The following is a 15,110-nucleotide window of genomic DNA, read 5'->3' on the forward strand; positions in this document are numbered from 1 at the left end:
AGTGCTGTCTGAGGGATCGGAGATGACAAGTGTTCAGCTTAGGCTTGTGCCCTTGCTCTTTATGCACTGAAATTCCTCCAGATACCTTGAATCTTCTAATGATATCATGCACCGTAGAGGGTTAAATATCCACATCCCTTCCTATATTTCTCTGAGGAATATTCTTTTTAAACACCTCAATAATTTTCTCACACATTTGTTGACAAACTGGAGATCCTCAGCCCATCTTTGCTCCTCAAAGACTAGGCCTTTCCTGGATACTGATTTTGTACCAAATCATGATTACAGTCACCTGTTGACATCACCTGTTTCAAATCACATCATTATTTAATTGTTTTACCTCATTACTAACCCTAAATTGTCCCCATCCCAACTTGTTTTGGAATGTGTTACAGGCCTGAAATTAACAAATGAAATTAACTTGACCAGACAAATCATGAAATATCTTGAGTTCATTCTGTGTGCAATGAAATACAAGTCAAAGTAAATTTAGAAAATCACTGCTTTCTCTTTTATTTGCATTTCTCCATACCACCCCAACGTTTTCTGATATGGGACTGTAGATAAAATGGAGCACTGCCCTACTGGGTGGCCCTATCTAAGAAGAAACATGATGGAGTGACCAAATGGTTGCCTAATATAAGGTGTCCTTTTTATTTATTTATTTTTTGCTAAACCTATAAGTTACCCCTTAATGCCAATTCTCTCCAAAGAATAAAGGTACAGTAGTTTGAGAGTCTGATCAATTGTATAAGCAGGACTGTCCAAATATGCCTGCACTGAGGGATGTAAAGTGGATTGAGATGCATTTAAACACACTATAATTCATGCAAAAGATACCATAAATCACAGTGTAAATCGCAAGATGTTCCTTTAAACAACTCATTTATTTTCCTTTTAATTATGAACTTTTTCAGAGATTTAATTTTTTTTCGGCAGGATGTTGTGAAGTATTTATGAAGAAATCAGAACAAAATATCTTCTTTTGTAAACATTTGAATGTGGGTGATATTGACTGTATATGTAATATATTAATATGACACTTACCAGTCTCGCCTGCATGGAAAAAGTAGGAAAGTTTGGCTTTAACTTTAGCAGGAATTGATAGAGCATCTCGAAAATACCAGATGGAATTTCCTTTATCCTCTTGCCCAACCTACAGCAAGAGATAATCCCAAATTTAGATCATTAAATTACTGTAGATCGTAACAGAATTTCATTACGAGATGTATTTCTATTATGGATTTGGCATAAAGTCATGTAAAGGATTTCACCTGACCAAAGCCAGCGATAATCTCTGGATATTGTTTTTGCATCTCAATAGTATCTCTTACTGCTATTTTGACCATGGACAAGTTCTGTAATCTGTACAAGGAAGCAGAAGAGACGCATCTCAAAACAGCAAAGCATTCACAAGACATACAGATGAGTGACAGTCAACATCAACAAAAATCAACATAAAAAGAGTCTTCAAGTTTTCAGCCAGGAAAATCAGACAAAACAGCTTCAGTGCAACTTGGGTCAATTCTACAAGTTTCTGGAATTGTTGTACCAGAACAACTTGTCAAATGTATTTCCATGTCAGCTTACCTATCGACAGAATAAATTAATCGAATCCCAATGAAATCTGGATACTCCAGCGTGAACTGCTCCGTTACATTTTTGTAGGTTTGAATAGACCATTCTTTGTCATAAATGGTGCCATCAAGTTCATATATCTGAAGCAGAAAATCATGCTTAGTATTGCTAAAAAAGCAGTATCATTTAGTCAGTTACAAACCTTGCCTGGAAATGAATACATCTTTACATATGCTATGACTTCCTGAATATGACTAAATCCTGAGTCGGGTATTTTACATCAGGGTCCTCAGAGGAAAATGTGGAAAAGATTAGATTGACTTTACTTAACGATCCCTTGTATTGTTCATGTGTCTGTACTTGGGGTAGGGTGGCTAGACTGAAGCAGTTCCTCAAGAACAAAAAGCATTCAAGCCTGCTTAAATCAAGTTCTTCTCCAAGTTCTTCCATGGTAGAACTTTTTGAGCATAATTCTAAAATATATGTTTGGTGCACAAAAACAAACAAACAAACAAACAAGACAGCTTATCATCCAAAGAATGAACCCACGCTGAAGCATGGTGGTGGCAGCATCATGTAATGTGGCTGCTTCTCTTCAACTGGGACTGGGGCTCTAGTCAAGATAGAGGGAATTATGGATAGCTCCTAATACCAAACTAGTGTATTTGGGCACAAAACCTGTAGGTCTCTGTTAAACAGGTGAATCTGAAGAAATATAAAACACAGCTTCCTCCAAACCAAGTATGAAATGTATCACATTCATAAGTTTCTTCAGATTCTTAAAGAAGTACTTAAGATCAGGAATAGAGAGTGAGGATTTTATATTATCTGGCTTTATTTAATACATTTTAGAAGAACATAAGATTGGGTTTGTATTTCATACTGTTAGAGCCATTATGTAAATTAATGAATAATAGTTTAATTTTTGTCATGTATAATGCTAACTTGAATATTTGAAAGAACTCACTGTTGCTTTTTAGTAATGTTAATTGGTAAGTTTAATATTGCTTAATTATTTTAGCGTACGTATGACATCACTCTACCGAAGCATTAAGCAGTGAGAGTGACGCAGAAGGTCAGAGCGCAGCAGTCTTTGACCGTGACTACACAGAAATCAGCCATCTCCTGTATAGTTAGATACTTTAGCAATTTTATGCTTGTAATTTGAACCTTTTGATTTAATAAACAGTTTAAACTTTTAAGAAGTCTTGCGTCATTGACTTAAAGCTCAAGGAACTGGTCATAAAACGAAAATTGAAGAAACTGCACCTACATTAGTCAAAGACCGGGCTCATGGACGCCTCGTGGTGGAACAGAAGCTTCTGGAGGAAAAACCAAAACGGAGCCTTCATCTATCCTGCTGCATTCTAAAGGGAGGTAAACTGAACTGCATTGAAGTAGACTGTTTTACCGATCGTTTACTTTTGTAATGTTGAAGACGACGATAAACTCGGAAAAATGCCTTTGACGTCTGAACGCTAAGATGAACATGCTACTGTGAGCTTGCTAATTCCTGCTGCTAGTGGAAAAGCACTGCTGAAAATCATTTTAATAAAAAGCCAGCTTTATTTGAATGCTTGTTGCACTCTATGTGTGTCTTTTCACAAGAGGATTTGTGAACATTAAGAAGACAGTGAAATTGTCGAAGTTCCAGTTAATTGAGACAGTTAATGTGCACTAGCATAAGGAGCTAAAATGGCTGATGACTCAGCAAGTGAAAACATGGATTCTGCTAGCCACAAGAGGGCGCCAAAGCCTACAGAAACAGCCAGAGAAGACAAATTGAATAGGCTGCGTAACAAGAGACAAGGAAAATTGTCAATGCTCACTTGCAAGATGCATGATATTCAGGAAATGAAAAAAGTTGAAGACAATGTTGAAATAATTGAAACTGAATTGTCACATAGCTTTCATCGCATATTTTGTGAGTTTAAAGATGCCAATGAAGAAGTGATTCAGAATTTATCTGAAACTGAAAGAGAAGATGACCAGTCAAATTGGTATGATTCTAAGTTTGCTATATTTGAGAATTTTAGATTTGAAACTCAAAAATGGATCTCAGAAACACGAAAAGGGCAAAGTGAAGAGGATGTAGATGAAGACATTATGCCACATGACAGTGTGTCAGCAACTTTCTCACTGGGTGCTAGGAGTAGACATAGCTCTGCAGCACAATCCACAACCAGCTCCGCACGCATTAAGGCCAAAGTAGAGCATGCAGTATTGCTTGCGCGTGCAAATGCATTACAGAAAAAAGCAAGAACTAGATGCTGAAGAATTGAAATTAATGGCCAAACGTGAACATGCTGAGATGGAGGCAGAGATTGCAGCTTCTACTGCCAGATTGGAAATATTTAGTGAACATGAAGAGATTAATGATGGCATGAATGATTATTATCAGTCACACAAGAATGTTACTAAGGACAGATCTGATTTTTCTGATTCCGCATTGAAAGAGGAAAGAAAACCTGTACCACCTCTGCCAAGGACATCATTACAAGCACCTGGCTCATGCAGTAAGACAAATGCATCAGCAAGGCAAATTCCTGACTCCTCACAGCCTAGTGGCCCTGAGAAGGAACTTCATAGGATAATACAACGTCAGAATGAAGTAACAGAGCTACTAGTCATGCAGCAAAGTCTATCCCAGCTTCCCCAAAGAGAGGTTCCAGTATTCTCTGGAGATCCACTTGCCTACAGATCATTTATGAGGGCATTTGAAAGTGCAATAGAGAAGAAGACGAACAGTGATCAGGATAGGTTGTTCTACTTAGAACAGTACACAAGTGGCAAACCAAGAGACTTTGTCTGCAGCTGTGAACACATGCGGCCAGATAAAGGGCTTAAAGAAGCCAAGAGACTGCTTCAGTACCATTATGGCAACGAACTGAAGATAGCCACAGCTTATCTTGAAAAAGCACTTAAATGGCCACAGATCAAAGCTGAGGATGCCAAAGGGTTGAAGACGTATGCACTGTTTCTCATTGGATGTAGAAATACCATGACTGATATTGATTTTATGGAAGAGATGGACAATCCAAGCAACATGCGGACAGTGATTTCAAAACTTCCATACAAAGTCAGAGAACGTTGGAGGAACACTGCATTTGACTTTCAAACACGTCACAGACGGTGAGCCAGATTTGAAGACCTGGTCGACTTCATTGATTGGTATGCACAAGTTGTGAATGATCCACTCTTTGGTGACATTCAGGATGTGACCTCTGATGCAAAGGCCAAGCCAGTTGCAAAAAGTGCTAAGAAGAATATGAAAGGTGCTAACTTTGCTACAGGTATTTCCCCTATTGTGAAGGACAGCACACAGCCTGTTAAGGAAAAGGTACAGCATAATATGAACAAGACCACTGACACCACAGAAAAGACTTGTTTGTATTGTGGGAAGGCACACACGCTCAGCTCATGTGAAAAGATTAAGGAACAGGAGCATTCCGAAGAATACAGTTCCTGAAAAGCAAAGGAATTTGCTATGGATGTCTGAACAAAGGACACCTAAGTAAAGATTGTAAGAAAAGACTGACATGTGCAGAATGTGCTTTCAAGCATCCAACAATACTGCATAAGACAATGGAAAATGGTAGTGCTAATGGGAATTATAATGCAAGCAGTCCTACAGAATCAAATGCTCTTCTGTCACTGGAACAAGAAACTTGTGGCTCTACTGGGGCCGGTGACAGTGAGTGCATATTGTCAGTCGTACCTGTCAAGGTGAAGTCAAAGAAAAGTGACAAGACTGTGGAGACATATGCGTTTTTAGACCCTGGCAGCACCATTACTTTCTGTACAGAGGATCTGATGCACAAACTTAATGTCAGAGGCAAGAAGACAGACTTCTTACTGTGTACCATGGGACAGCAAAAGAAGACACAAGGACATGTCTTAACAGATTTAGAAGTGTGCGCATTAGAAGGAACCACATACATTGATCTGCCAAGGGTGTTGACACAGCAACATATTCCTGTGAAGGAAGGTAACATTCCTAAGCAACAAGATCTAAGTAAGTGGCCTTATCTGTCCGAAGTACATCTACCACAACTTGAAGCAGATGTTGGACTGTTGATAGGTGTGAATGCCTATAAAGCAATGGAACCATGGAAAGTGCTGAACAGCAGAGATGATGGACCATATGCAGTGCAGACATTGCTAGGCTGGATCGTGAATGGCCCAAAACAAGACAGCACAAGTTTGAATCCCGACACTCTGCAAAGCTGCATAGCGAACCGCATATCAGTGGAGACCATTGAGGACTTGCTAGTTCAACAGTTCAATACCGACTTTCCTGAAAAAAGATATGAGGATAAGACAGAAATGTCTCAGGAAGATCACCAATTCATGCGATCAGTGACTAAGTCCTTACAGTTCAGAGATGGTCATTACCACATAGGATTGCCACTGAAAGATGAGAAGATTCAGGTGCCAGACAACAGATGCATAGCAATGCAGAGGCTGTTAGGCTTGAAAAGGAAACTCACAAGAAATCCCCAGTTTCACAGTGATTATACACAGTTCATGGACAGCATGCTTGACAAGGGATATGCTGAAAGGGTACCAGAGGATGAGTTGCAGCCAGACAGAAGGGTGTGGTATATCCCTCACCACGGGGTTTACCACCCCAAGAAGAATAAGATAAGAGTGGTGTTCGACTGCAATGTGTCCTACCAAGGATTTTCCCTGAATGGTAAGTTACTACAAGGGCCCAACCTCACTAACGCTCTTCTTGGAGTGCTGAACAGGTTTTGCAGACAGCCAGTTGCCATCATGGCTGACACTGAATTAATGTTTTATCAGGTCTGAGTTCAAGAGAAGGATACAGACCTCTTATGATTTTGTGGTGGCCTGAAGGCAGTCTGGAAGACGAGGCAGTTGATTACCGGATGTGTGTCCACATGCTACCTCTTCGCCAAGCTGCTCATGCTTTGCTCTTTGAAGAATAGTGGAGGATCAACAAGATGAGAAAACAGAGAAGGCAGCTCAGACACTCCTGAATAGTTTTTATGTGGATGATTGCCTGACTTCAGTGGAAACAGAGGAAGAAGCGATCACATTGGCCAGGGATCTGAAATCTCTCTGTAACAAGGGGGGATTTAACTTGAAGTGGATGAGTAACTCAAGAGCCTTTCTGTCATCTGTTCCTGAGCAAGAGCGAGCCACAGAAGCCAAGACTCTGGATTTGGACAGTGAGTTACCTGTAGAACGAGCCTTAGGAGTGACTTGGTGCACTGAGACTGACACATTCTCCTTCAATGTCAATGTGCAGAACAAACCCCCTACAAGAAGAGGAATCTTGTCAGTAGTTGGCTCTGTATATGATCCCCTTGGATTCTTGGCACCATTTGTATTGCCAGCAAAACTGCTCCTGAGAGACTTCTGTAAAGACAGGACAGGATGGGATGAGGAGATCACAGAAAACCACCTGAAACGATGGACAGTTGATCTTCAGAAGCTTTCCAGCTTTAGAGTCAAGAGATGTTTCAAGCCTGCTAACTTTGGACCTGTCAAGACAGCACAGTTGCATAATTTTTCAGACGCCAGCGAGGACGGTTATGGGACAGTGACCTACCTTGTGTTGACCAATAAGCATGATCAGAAGTCCTGTTCATTTGTAATGGCCAAGTCCAGAGTGGCACCACTCAAACAAGTAACCGTACCCAGAATGGAACTTACAGCTGCAACTGTGGCAGCTAAGATGGACCGAATGCTGAAGCAGGAACTGGACATGCAGCTGGACATGCAGCAAACCAAGTGTCACTGATAAGAGAGGCCTCCAAGCCGTCACAGTGGAGGTTCGTGAATTCATCAAAGAATCCCACAGACCATGTCTCAAGAGGTCTGACGGCAGAAAACCTTATGAGATGTGAGAACTGGATTGAAGGACCTTCGTTCCTGCTGAGACCATGCGAGGAATGGCCTGTCAGGACAGACCGGTCAAGTTCTTTGCTAGAAGATGATCCAGAGATCAAAGGAAATGCTGTATCTTGTGTCGTCAGAATTGAAGAAGATGAATATGCTTTGAGCAAGCTCATTGCTTACTATTCTGATTGGCACCGCTTAAAGAAGGCAGTAGCTTGGCTCACCCATCTCAAAAGGATCCTGCTGGACTTGAGCCACAAAAGAGCAGAGCTGCAAAAGACCAGCAGTGCATCAGATAACAAACAGAATGGACAGCATAGCGCTATAGCTCAAGAAATGAAGAAATACAAGGAGAGCCTGAAAAACTTCACAAATCAGTGTGGTGGATTTGACAAATGCTGAACATGATTTGATTCGCTACAGTCAACAGCTGAAATATGGAGAAGAGATCAAGACTCTGCTACAAGGAAAGAACCAAGTTAAAAAGAGCAGCCACATATACAAGCTGCATCCATACCTTGATGAAGGAGTGTTGAGAGTTGGAGGAAGGTTGTGTAGGACAGCGATGCCAGAGGAGGCTAAGCATCCGGCTGTCCTGCACAAAGACCTCAAGATTTCCACACTTATTCTCAAATATACTCACCATCAGGTTGGACACTGTGGACGGAGTTATGTGTTGGCAAGGCTCAGGCAGAAGTATTGGATCCTGCATGCAAATTCTGCCATAAGAAAGATGCTATCAGATTGCTACACCTGTCGCAAGCTCTATGCAAGGACTGGCGAGCAAAAGATGGCAGATTTGCCAGTGGAAAGACTGACACCAGACAACCCACCTTTTACGTTCACTGGTGTTGACGACTTTGGGCCGTTTCAAGTAAAAAGAGGCCGAGCCATGGTGAAGAGATATGGCGTTTTGTTTGTTTGACCATGAGAGTTGTTCATATAGAGGTTGCGCACTCTCTGGATACCGATGCATGCATCAATGCATTGCGCCGCTTCATCAGTAGAAGAGGGCAGGTGTCTGTTATCAGATCGGACAATGAAACAAATTTCATTGGAGCAGAAAGAGAGTTGCATGAAGCTATACAGAACATCAATGACTCAAAGGTCAAAGAAGAAATGTTAAAAGGAGGAACTGAGTGGAACTTCAATCCGCCTGGTGCCTCACACCAAGGAGGTATCTGGGAACGCCAGATTAGGACAGTAAGGAAGGTGCTAGCAGCTCTGCTGAAGCAACAAGTTTTTGATGATGATGGCTTGCATACACTGTTGTGTGAAGTAGAGTCCATAATCAACAGCAGACCATTAACAAAGTTGTCAGAAGATCCAAATGACCTCAAACCACTCACTCCAAATCATCTACTGCTGATGAAAGCAAAGCCTGCAATACCCCCAGGGATCTTTGGGAAGAGTGATGTGTATGGGAGGAGACGCTGGAGACAAATTCAGTACCTGTCTGACCTGTTCTGGTGCAGATGGACCACAGAGTACTTACCCCTGCTGCAAGAACATCAGCGCTGGTCCAAGATGAAAAGAAACCTTGCAGTGAACGACATTGTTCTGATTGTGGATCCTTCAGGTCCACGAAGCTCATGGATGATAGGCCGCATCATCAAGACAATGCCAGATTCCAGAGGCAATGTTCAGAGTGTTCAAGTGCAGACGAACAGCAGCATCCTGGAAAGGCCTGTAACCAAGTTATGTTTGTTGCAGAAAGCAGTTTAAATGGACATTAAGGACTGTTAGAATAATTGATGAATCACAGTTAATGTTGAGAGTTAAAAACTTAGAATATGTTTAGTATTTGACTAAGAATCTGAATGGCTCTATTTGATTGAGTAATTGATGAGGCCACCCCATGCCTACACAATTAGGGGCCGGGCATGTTAGAGCCATTATGTAAATTAGTGAATAATAGTTTAATTTTTGTCATGTATAATGTTAATTTGAATATTTTAAAGAACTGACTGTTGCTTTTTAGCAATGTTAATTGGTAAGTTTAATATTGCTTAATTATTTTAGCGTACGTATGACATCACTCTACCGAAGCATTAAGCAGTGAGAGTGACGCAGAAGGTCAGAGCGCAGCAGTCTTTGACTGTGACTACATGGAAATCAGCCATCTCCTGTATAGTTAGATACTTTAGCAATTTTATGCTTGTAATTTGAACCTTTTGATTTAATAAACAGTTTAAACTTTTAAGAAGTCTTGCGTCATTGACTTAAAGCTCAAGGAACTGGTCATAAAACAAAAATTGAAGAAACTGCACCTACACATACTACTCTTATAATGGACAAGATTGCTCTGATTCAACACTTATATGCATTAACAACCCCCTTCTAGAACTGCCACCTTATTGTGGTGGAGGGGTTTATGTGCTTGAATGATCCTAGGAGCTATGTTGTCGGGGGCATTACGCCCCTGTTAGGGTCTCCCAAGGCAGACAGGTCCTAGGTGACAGGCCAGACCAAGAGCAGTTCACCAAAACCCTTATGGAGAATAATCGATCAAGGACCGTGACATCGCCCGGTATGGCACAGCCGGGGCCCCACCCTGGAGCCAGGCTCGGGGTTGGGGCTCGTATGCGAGTGCTTGGTGGCCGGGCCTTTGCCCACGGGGCCCGACCAGGCTCAGCCCGAAGCAGTGACGTAGGCCCGACCTCCTGTGGGTTCACCACCCACAGAGGTAGCTGTAGGGGGCCGGTGCAGTGTGGATTGGGCGGCAGTCGAAGGCAAGGGCCTCAACGACCTGATCCCCGAACACAGTGGCTAGCTGTTGGGACATGGAATGTCACTTCACTGGGGGGGAAAGAGCCTGAGCTTGTGCGGGAGGTTGAGAGGTACCGGCTAGAGATAGTCGGGCTCACCTCCACGCACAGCTTGGGCTCTGGAACCCAGCTCCTCAAGAGGGGCTGGGCTCTCCACTTCTCTGGAGTCGCCCATGGTGAGCGGTGGCGGGCTGGTGTGGGCTTGCTTATAGCTCCCCAGCTCAGTCGCCATGTGTTGGAGTTTACCCCAGTGAATGAGAGGGTCACCTCTCTGCGCCTTCGGATTGGGGAGAGGGCTCTTGCTGTTGTTTGTGCCTACGGGCCAAATAGCAGTATAGAGTATCCGGCTTTCTTGGAGTCCCTGGGAGAGGTACTGAGAGGTGCTCAGACTGGGGACTCCATTGTTCTACTGGGGGACTTTAACACTCACGTGGGCGATGACAGTGACACCTAGAGGGACGTGATTGGGAGGAACAGCCTCCCCGATCTGAACCCGAGTGGTGTTTTGTTATTGGACTTCTGTGCTAGTCACGGTTTGTCCATAATGAACACCATGTTCGAGCATAGGGGTGTCCATAAGTGCACGTGGCACCAGGACACCTTAGGTCGGAGGTCGATGATCGACTTTGTTGTCGTTTCATCTGATCTCCGGCCCTATGTCTTGGACACTTGGGTGAAGAGAGGGGCTGAGCTGTCAACTGATCACCACCTGATGGTGAGTTGGATCTGCTGGCGGAGGAGGAAGCCGGACAGACCTGGCAGGCCCAAACATATGGTGAGGGTCTGCTGGGAACGTCTGGCCGAGCACTCTGTTGGGGAGGTCTTTAACTCCCACCTCCGGGAAAGCTTCTCCCAGCTTCTGAGGGAGGCAGGGGACATTGAGTCTGAGAGGACCATGTTCTCTACCTCCATTGTAGACGCAGCTGTTCGGAGCTGTGGCCGCAAGGTCTCCGGTGCCTGTCGTGGTGGCAATCCCCGAACCCGGTGGTGGACGCCGGAAGTAAGGGATGCCGTCAAGCTGAAGAAGGAGTCCTATCGGGCTATGTTGACCTCCGGGACTCCTGAGGCAGCTGACGGGTATCGGCAGGCCAGGCGTGCCGCAGCTCGGGCAGTTGCAGAGGGAAAAACTCAGAACTGGGAGGAGTTCGGGGAGGCCATGGAGAAGGACTATCGGTCAGCTTCTAAGAAATTCTGGCAAACCGTCCGGCGCCTCAGGAGGGGGAATCAGTACTCTGCCAACACTGTTTACAGTGCGGGTGGGGAGCTGTTGACCTCGACTGGGGACATTGTCGGGCAGTGGAAGGAATACTTTGAGGATCTCCTCAATCCCACCATCATGTTTTCCATTGAGGAGGTGGAGGCTGATGACTCAGAGGTGGACTCGAAGTCACTGAGGTGGTTTGCAAGCTCCTCGGTGGCAACGCACCGAGGGTGGATGAGATCCGCCCTGAGTCTCTCAAGTCTCTGGATGTTGTGGGGCTGTCTTGGCTGACACGCCTCTGCAACATCGGGTGGCGGTTGGGGACAGTGCCTCTGAAGTGACAGACAGGGGTGGTGGTCCCGCTTTTTAAGAAAGGGGACCGGAGAGTGTGCTCCAATTATAGGGGAATCACACTTCTCAGCCTCCCAGGGAAGGTTTACTCCAGGGTACTGGAGAGGAGAATTCGGCCAATAGTCAAACCTTGGATCCAGGAGGAACAATGCGGTTTTTGTCCTGGTCGCGGAACACTGGACCAGCTCTATACCCTTCATAGGGTGCTCGAGGGTTCATGGGAGTTTGCCCAACCAGTCCACATGTGCTTCGTGGATCTGGAGAAGGCATTCGACTGTGTCCCTCGTGGTATTCTGTGGGAGTTGCTTTGGGAGTATGGGGTTCGGGGCTCTTTGCTAAGGGCTGTCTGGTCCCTGTACGAACGGAGCAGGAGTCTGGTTCGCATTGCCGGCAGTAGGTCAGACATGTTCCCAGTGCATGTTGGACTCTGGCAGGGCTTCCCTTTGTCACCGGTTCTGTTCATAATTTTTATGGACAGACTTTCTAGGCGCAGCCAGGGGCCAGAAGGAATCCTGTTTGAGAACCACAGGATTTCATCTCTGCTTTTTGCAGATGATGGTGTCCTGTTGGCTTCTTCAAACCAGGACCTTCAGCATGCACTGGGGCAGTTTGCAGCCGAGTGTGAAGCAGCTGGGATGAGAATCAACACCTCCAAGTCCGAGGCCATGGTTCTCGACTGGAAAAGGGTGGCTTGCCCTCTCCAGGTTGGTGGAGAAGTCCTGCCTCAAGTGGAGGAGTTTAAGTATCTTGGGACCTTGTTCACGAGTGAGGGAAGGATAGAGCATGAGGTCGACAGGCAGATCGGTGCAGCCTCCGCAATGATGCGGTTGCTTTACTGGTCCATTGTGGAGAAGAAGGAGCTGAGCCAAAAGGCGAAGCTCTCGATTTACCGGTCGATCTACGTTCCAACTCTCACCTATGGTCATGAGCTTTGGGTAATGACCGAAAGAAGAAGCTCGTGGATACAAGCGGCCGAAATGAGTTTCCTTCGCAGGGTGGCTGGGCACTCCCTTAGAGATAGGGTGAGAAGCACAGTCGCTCGGGAGGAGCTCGGAGTAGAGCCGCTGCTCCTCCACATCGAGAGGAATCAGCTGAGGTGGCTCGGGCATCTCTTGCGGATGCCTCCTGGATGCCTCCCTGGGGAGGGGTTCCAGGCATGTCCCCCCGGGAGGAGGCCCCAGGGAAGACCCAGGACATGCTGGAGGGACTATGTCTCTCGGCTGGCCTGGGAATGCCTCGGTGTTCTTCCCGAGGAGCTGGACGAGGTGTCTGGGGAAAGGGAAGTTTGGGCTTCCATGCTCAGACTGCTCCCTCCGCGACCCGGCCCCAGATAAGCGGAAGAAGACGAGACGAGATGCATTAACAACCAAATCAGTTCAAACAGTTACAAGTATCAGAACTGCTATCTTAATAAAACAAACACTCCAGTAGGTGGTTTATAAAGACTATTCTCTGCTTCTCATTTTTTTAAATAAACAAACAAACAAACAAACAAACAAATTTATGTGCTAGAGTAGATCACCTCTTGTCAAAAGTTTTTACATCACTGAGAGTGGCCCTCAAGTTCTCCAATAGGTTCCATCCAGAGCAATTCAAATGTGGTAATGGCTGTCATGCTGAGAATATGAACTGCACGCGTCCCGTCCATGTGAAACAAACGTAGCAGTGAGGCCGATACGTTACATTCATCACAAGCCAATCCACATTTACCAGAGTATCGCTGTGTACATGTAGGATAGCACCTTAAAGGAACAGATAGTAGAATTTTGTGGTTATGACCTACTCAGTTCTCGGTTCTCTATTCAGTCCTCTGGAACACTGAGGGTAAATTCTTAATGTCTCAAGTTTCTAAAAGCTCAGTGTGGCAGCGGGGGCGTGGTCAAGTGCCGGTCTGTGACAGGAGGGCGGAGTCAGGGAAGGTAAGTGGCAGAATCACTACACCTGAGAGCAATTAACCTGTGTTTGTGTGTCTTCCCAGTGACCGCGCCCTACTTAAGGAGGGAGAGCGAGAGCAGAGGGGTGCTCTCCCGAACCAGATGGCTGATGTGTGTGTGTGTGTGTGTGTGTGTGTGTGTGAGAGTGTTTGCGACTGAAAAGTGCAAATAAAGAGTTTTGTGAACTCAGTTCTGGCCTGCCGTCTTCTGTGCTCCGCCCATACATAGGAACTGCCACAGTGGTGCCAAAACCCAGGACTGGAGCACAGAACGCTGAACCGCCCCATGGAGTCTTCCCTGTTCGCCAACCTGGTCCACGCCCTCGCCACGGCCCAGCAAAGCCAGCAGCAGGCGCTCGTCACGCTCCGTAAGGAGCAGGAGCAGCGCTTCAAGGCCCTGGTGTTGGCCCAGCAAGAGGACCGACAGGCGTTCCGGCACTTCCTCGCGTCGGCAGGAACAATCGAGGCGTCCACCGCGAGCCCGTCCCCCCTCACCCTGACAAAGATGGGCCCGCAGGATGACCCCGAGGCTTTCATCACGCTCTTTGAGCAAGTCACGGAGACCTCGGGGTGGCCGATGGATCAGCGCGCGGCGCGCCTCCTCCCCCTACTAACGGGGGAGGCACAGCTGGCTGCGCTACAGCTCCCCACCGACCGCCGGCTGGCCTACGCAGACCTTCGCCGGGCCATCCTCCAGCGTGTGGGGCGCACCGCCGAACAACAGCACCAGTGCTTCCGCACTCTGCGCTTGGAGGAAGTCGGTCGCACGTTCGCGTTTGGCCAGCAACTCCAGGATGCCTGCTGGCGGTGGCTGAGGGTCAACAACCGCGACGCAGAGGAGATCGTCGATCAGGTGGTGCTGGAGCAGTTCATCGCGCTTGCCCATAAGAACCGCGGAGTGGGTCCAGTGCCACCACCCGGCGTCGCTGGATCAGGCCATTGAGCTGGCGGAGGACCATTTGGAGGCTGTTCCGGCGGCAGGACAGCAGACAGTCTCTTCTCTTCTCTCCTCTTCTCTCTCTCTCTCTCTCTCTCTCTCCATCTCCTTCTGTGTCCCGTCCTCGCCCCATTCCCCCACTGCGGAGGCGGGGGCCGGCACCACCCCAGCCGGCCCGCCGCACCCGCGGTGCCCTCCCATTTCGTCCTTCTGTGTCTGTCTCTCCCCCCCCTCAGGTGAGTGAGCCCCAGAACACCGGTGCAGAGAGGAAGCCTGGGCCGGTTTGCTGGCGCTGTGGGGAACCGGGCCACCTCCAACAGCAGTGCACGGCAAGGGAGGTGGGCACGGTGGTTCGGATCCCCGACGCGCCAGAAGCTGCCCTCGATCGGGCCGGAGTGTATCACATACCGGTGAGTATCCAAGGGGATACATATCAGGCGTTGGTGGATTCTGGTTGTAATCAGACCTCAATTC

General features: G+C 46.5%; 1 pseudogene; it reads right to left on the bottom strand.

Moving 5' to 3' along the window:
* LOC132869947 (adenosine deaminase 2-A-like) overlaps nt 1-15,110 on the bottom strand; it is a 37,859-nt pseudogene that overhangs the window by 13,600 nt on the left and 9,149 nt on the right.

Source organism: Neoarius graeffei, chromosome 21 (genome assembly GCF_027579695.1).
Source record: "Neoarius graeffei isolate fNeoGra1 chromosome 21, fNeoGra1.pri, whole genome shotgun sequence".
Lineage (NCBI taxonomy): Eukaryota > Metazoa > Chordata > Actinopteri > Siluriformes > Ariidae > Neoarius > Neoarius graeffei.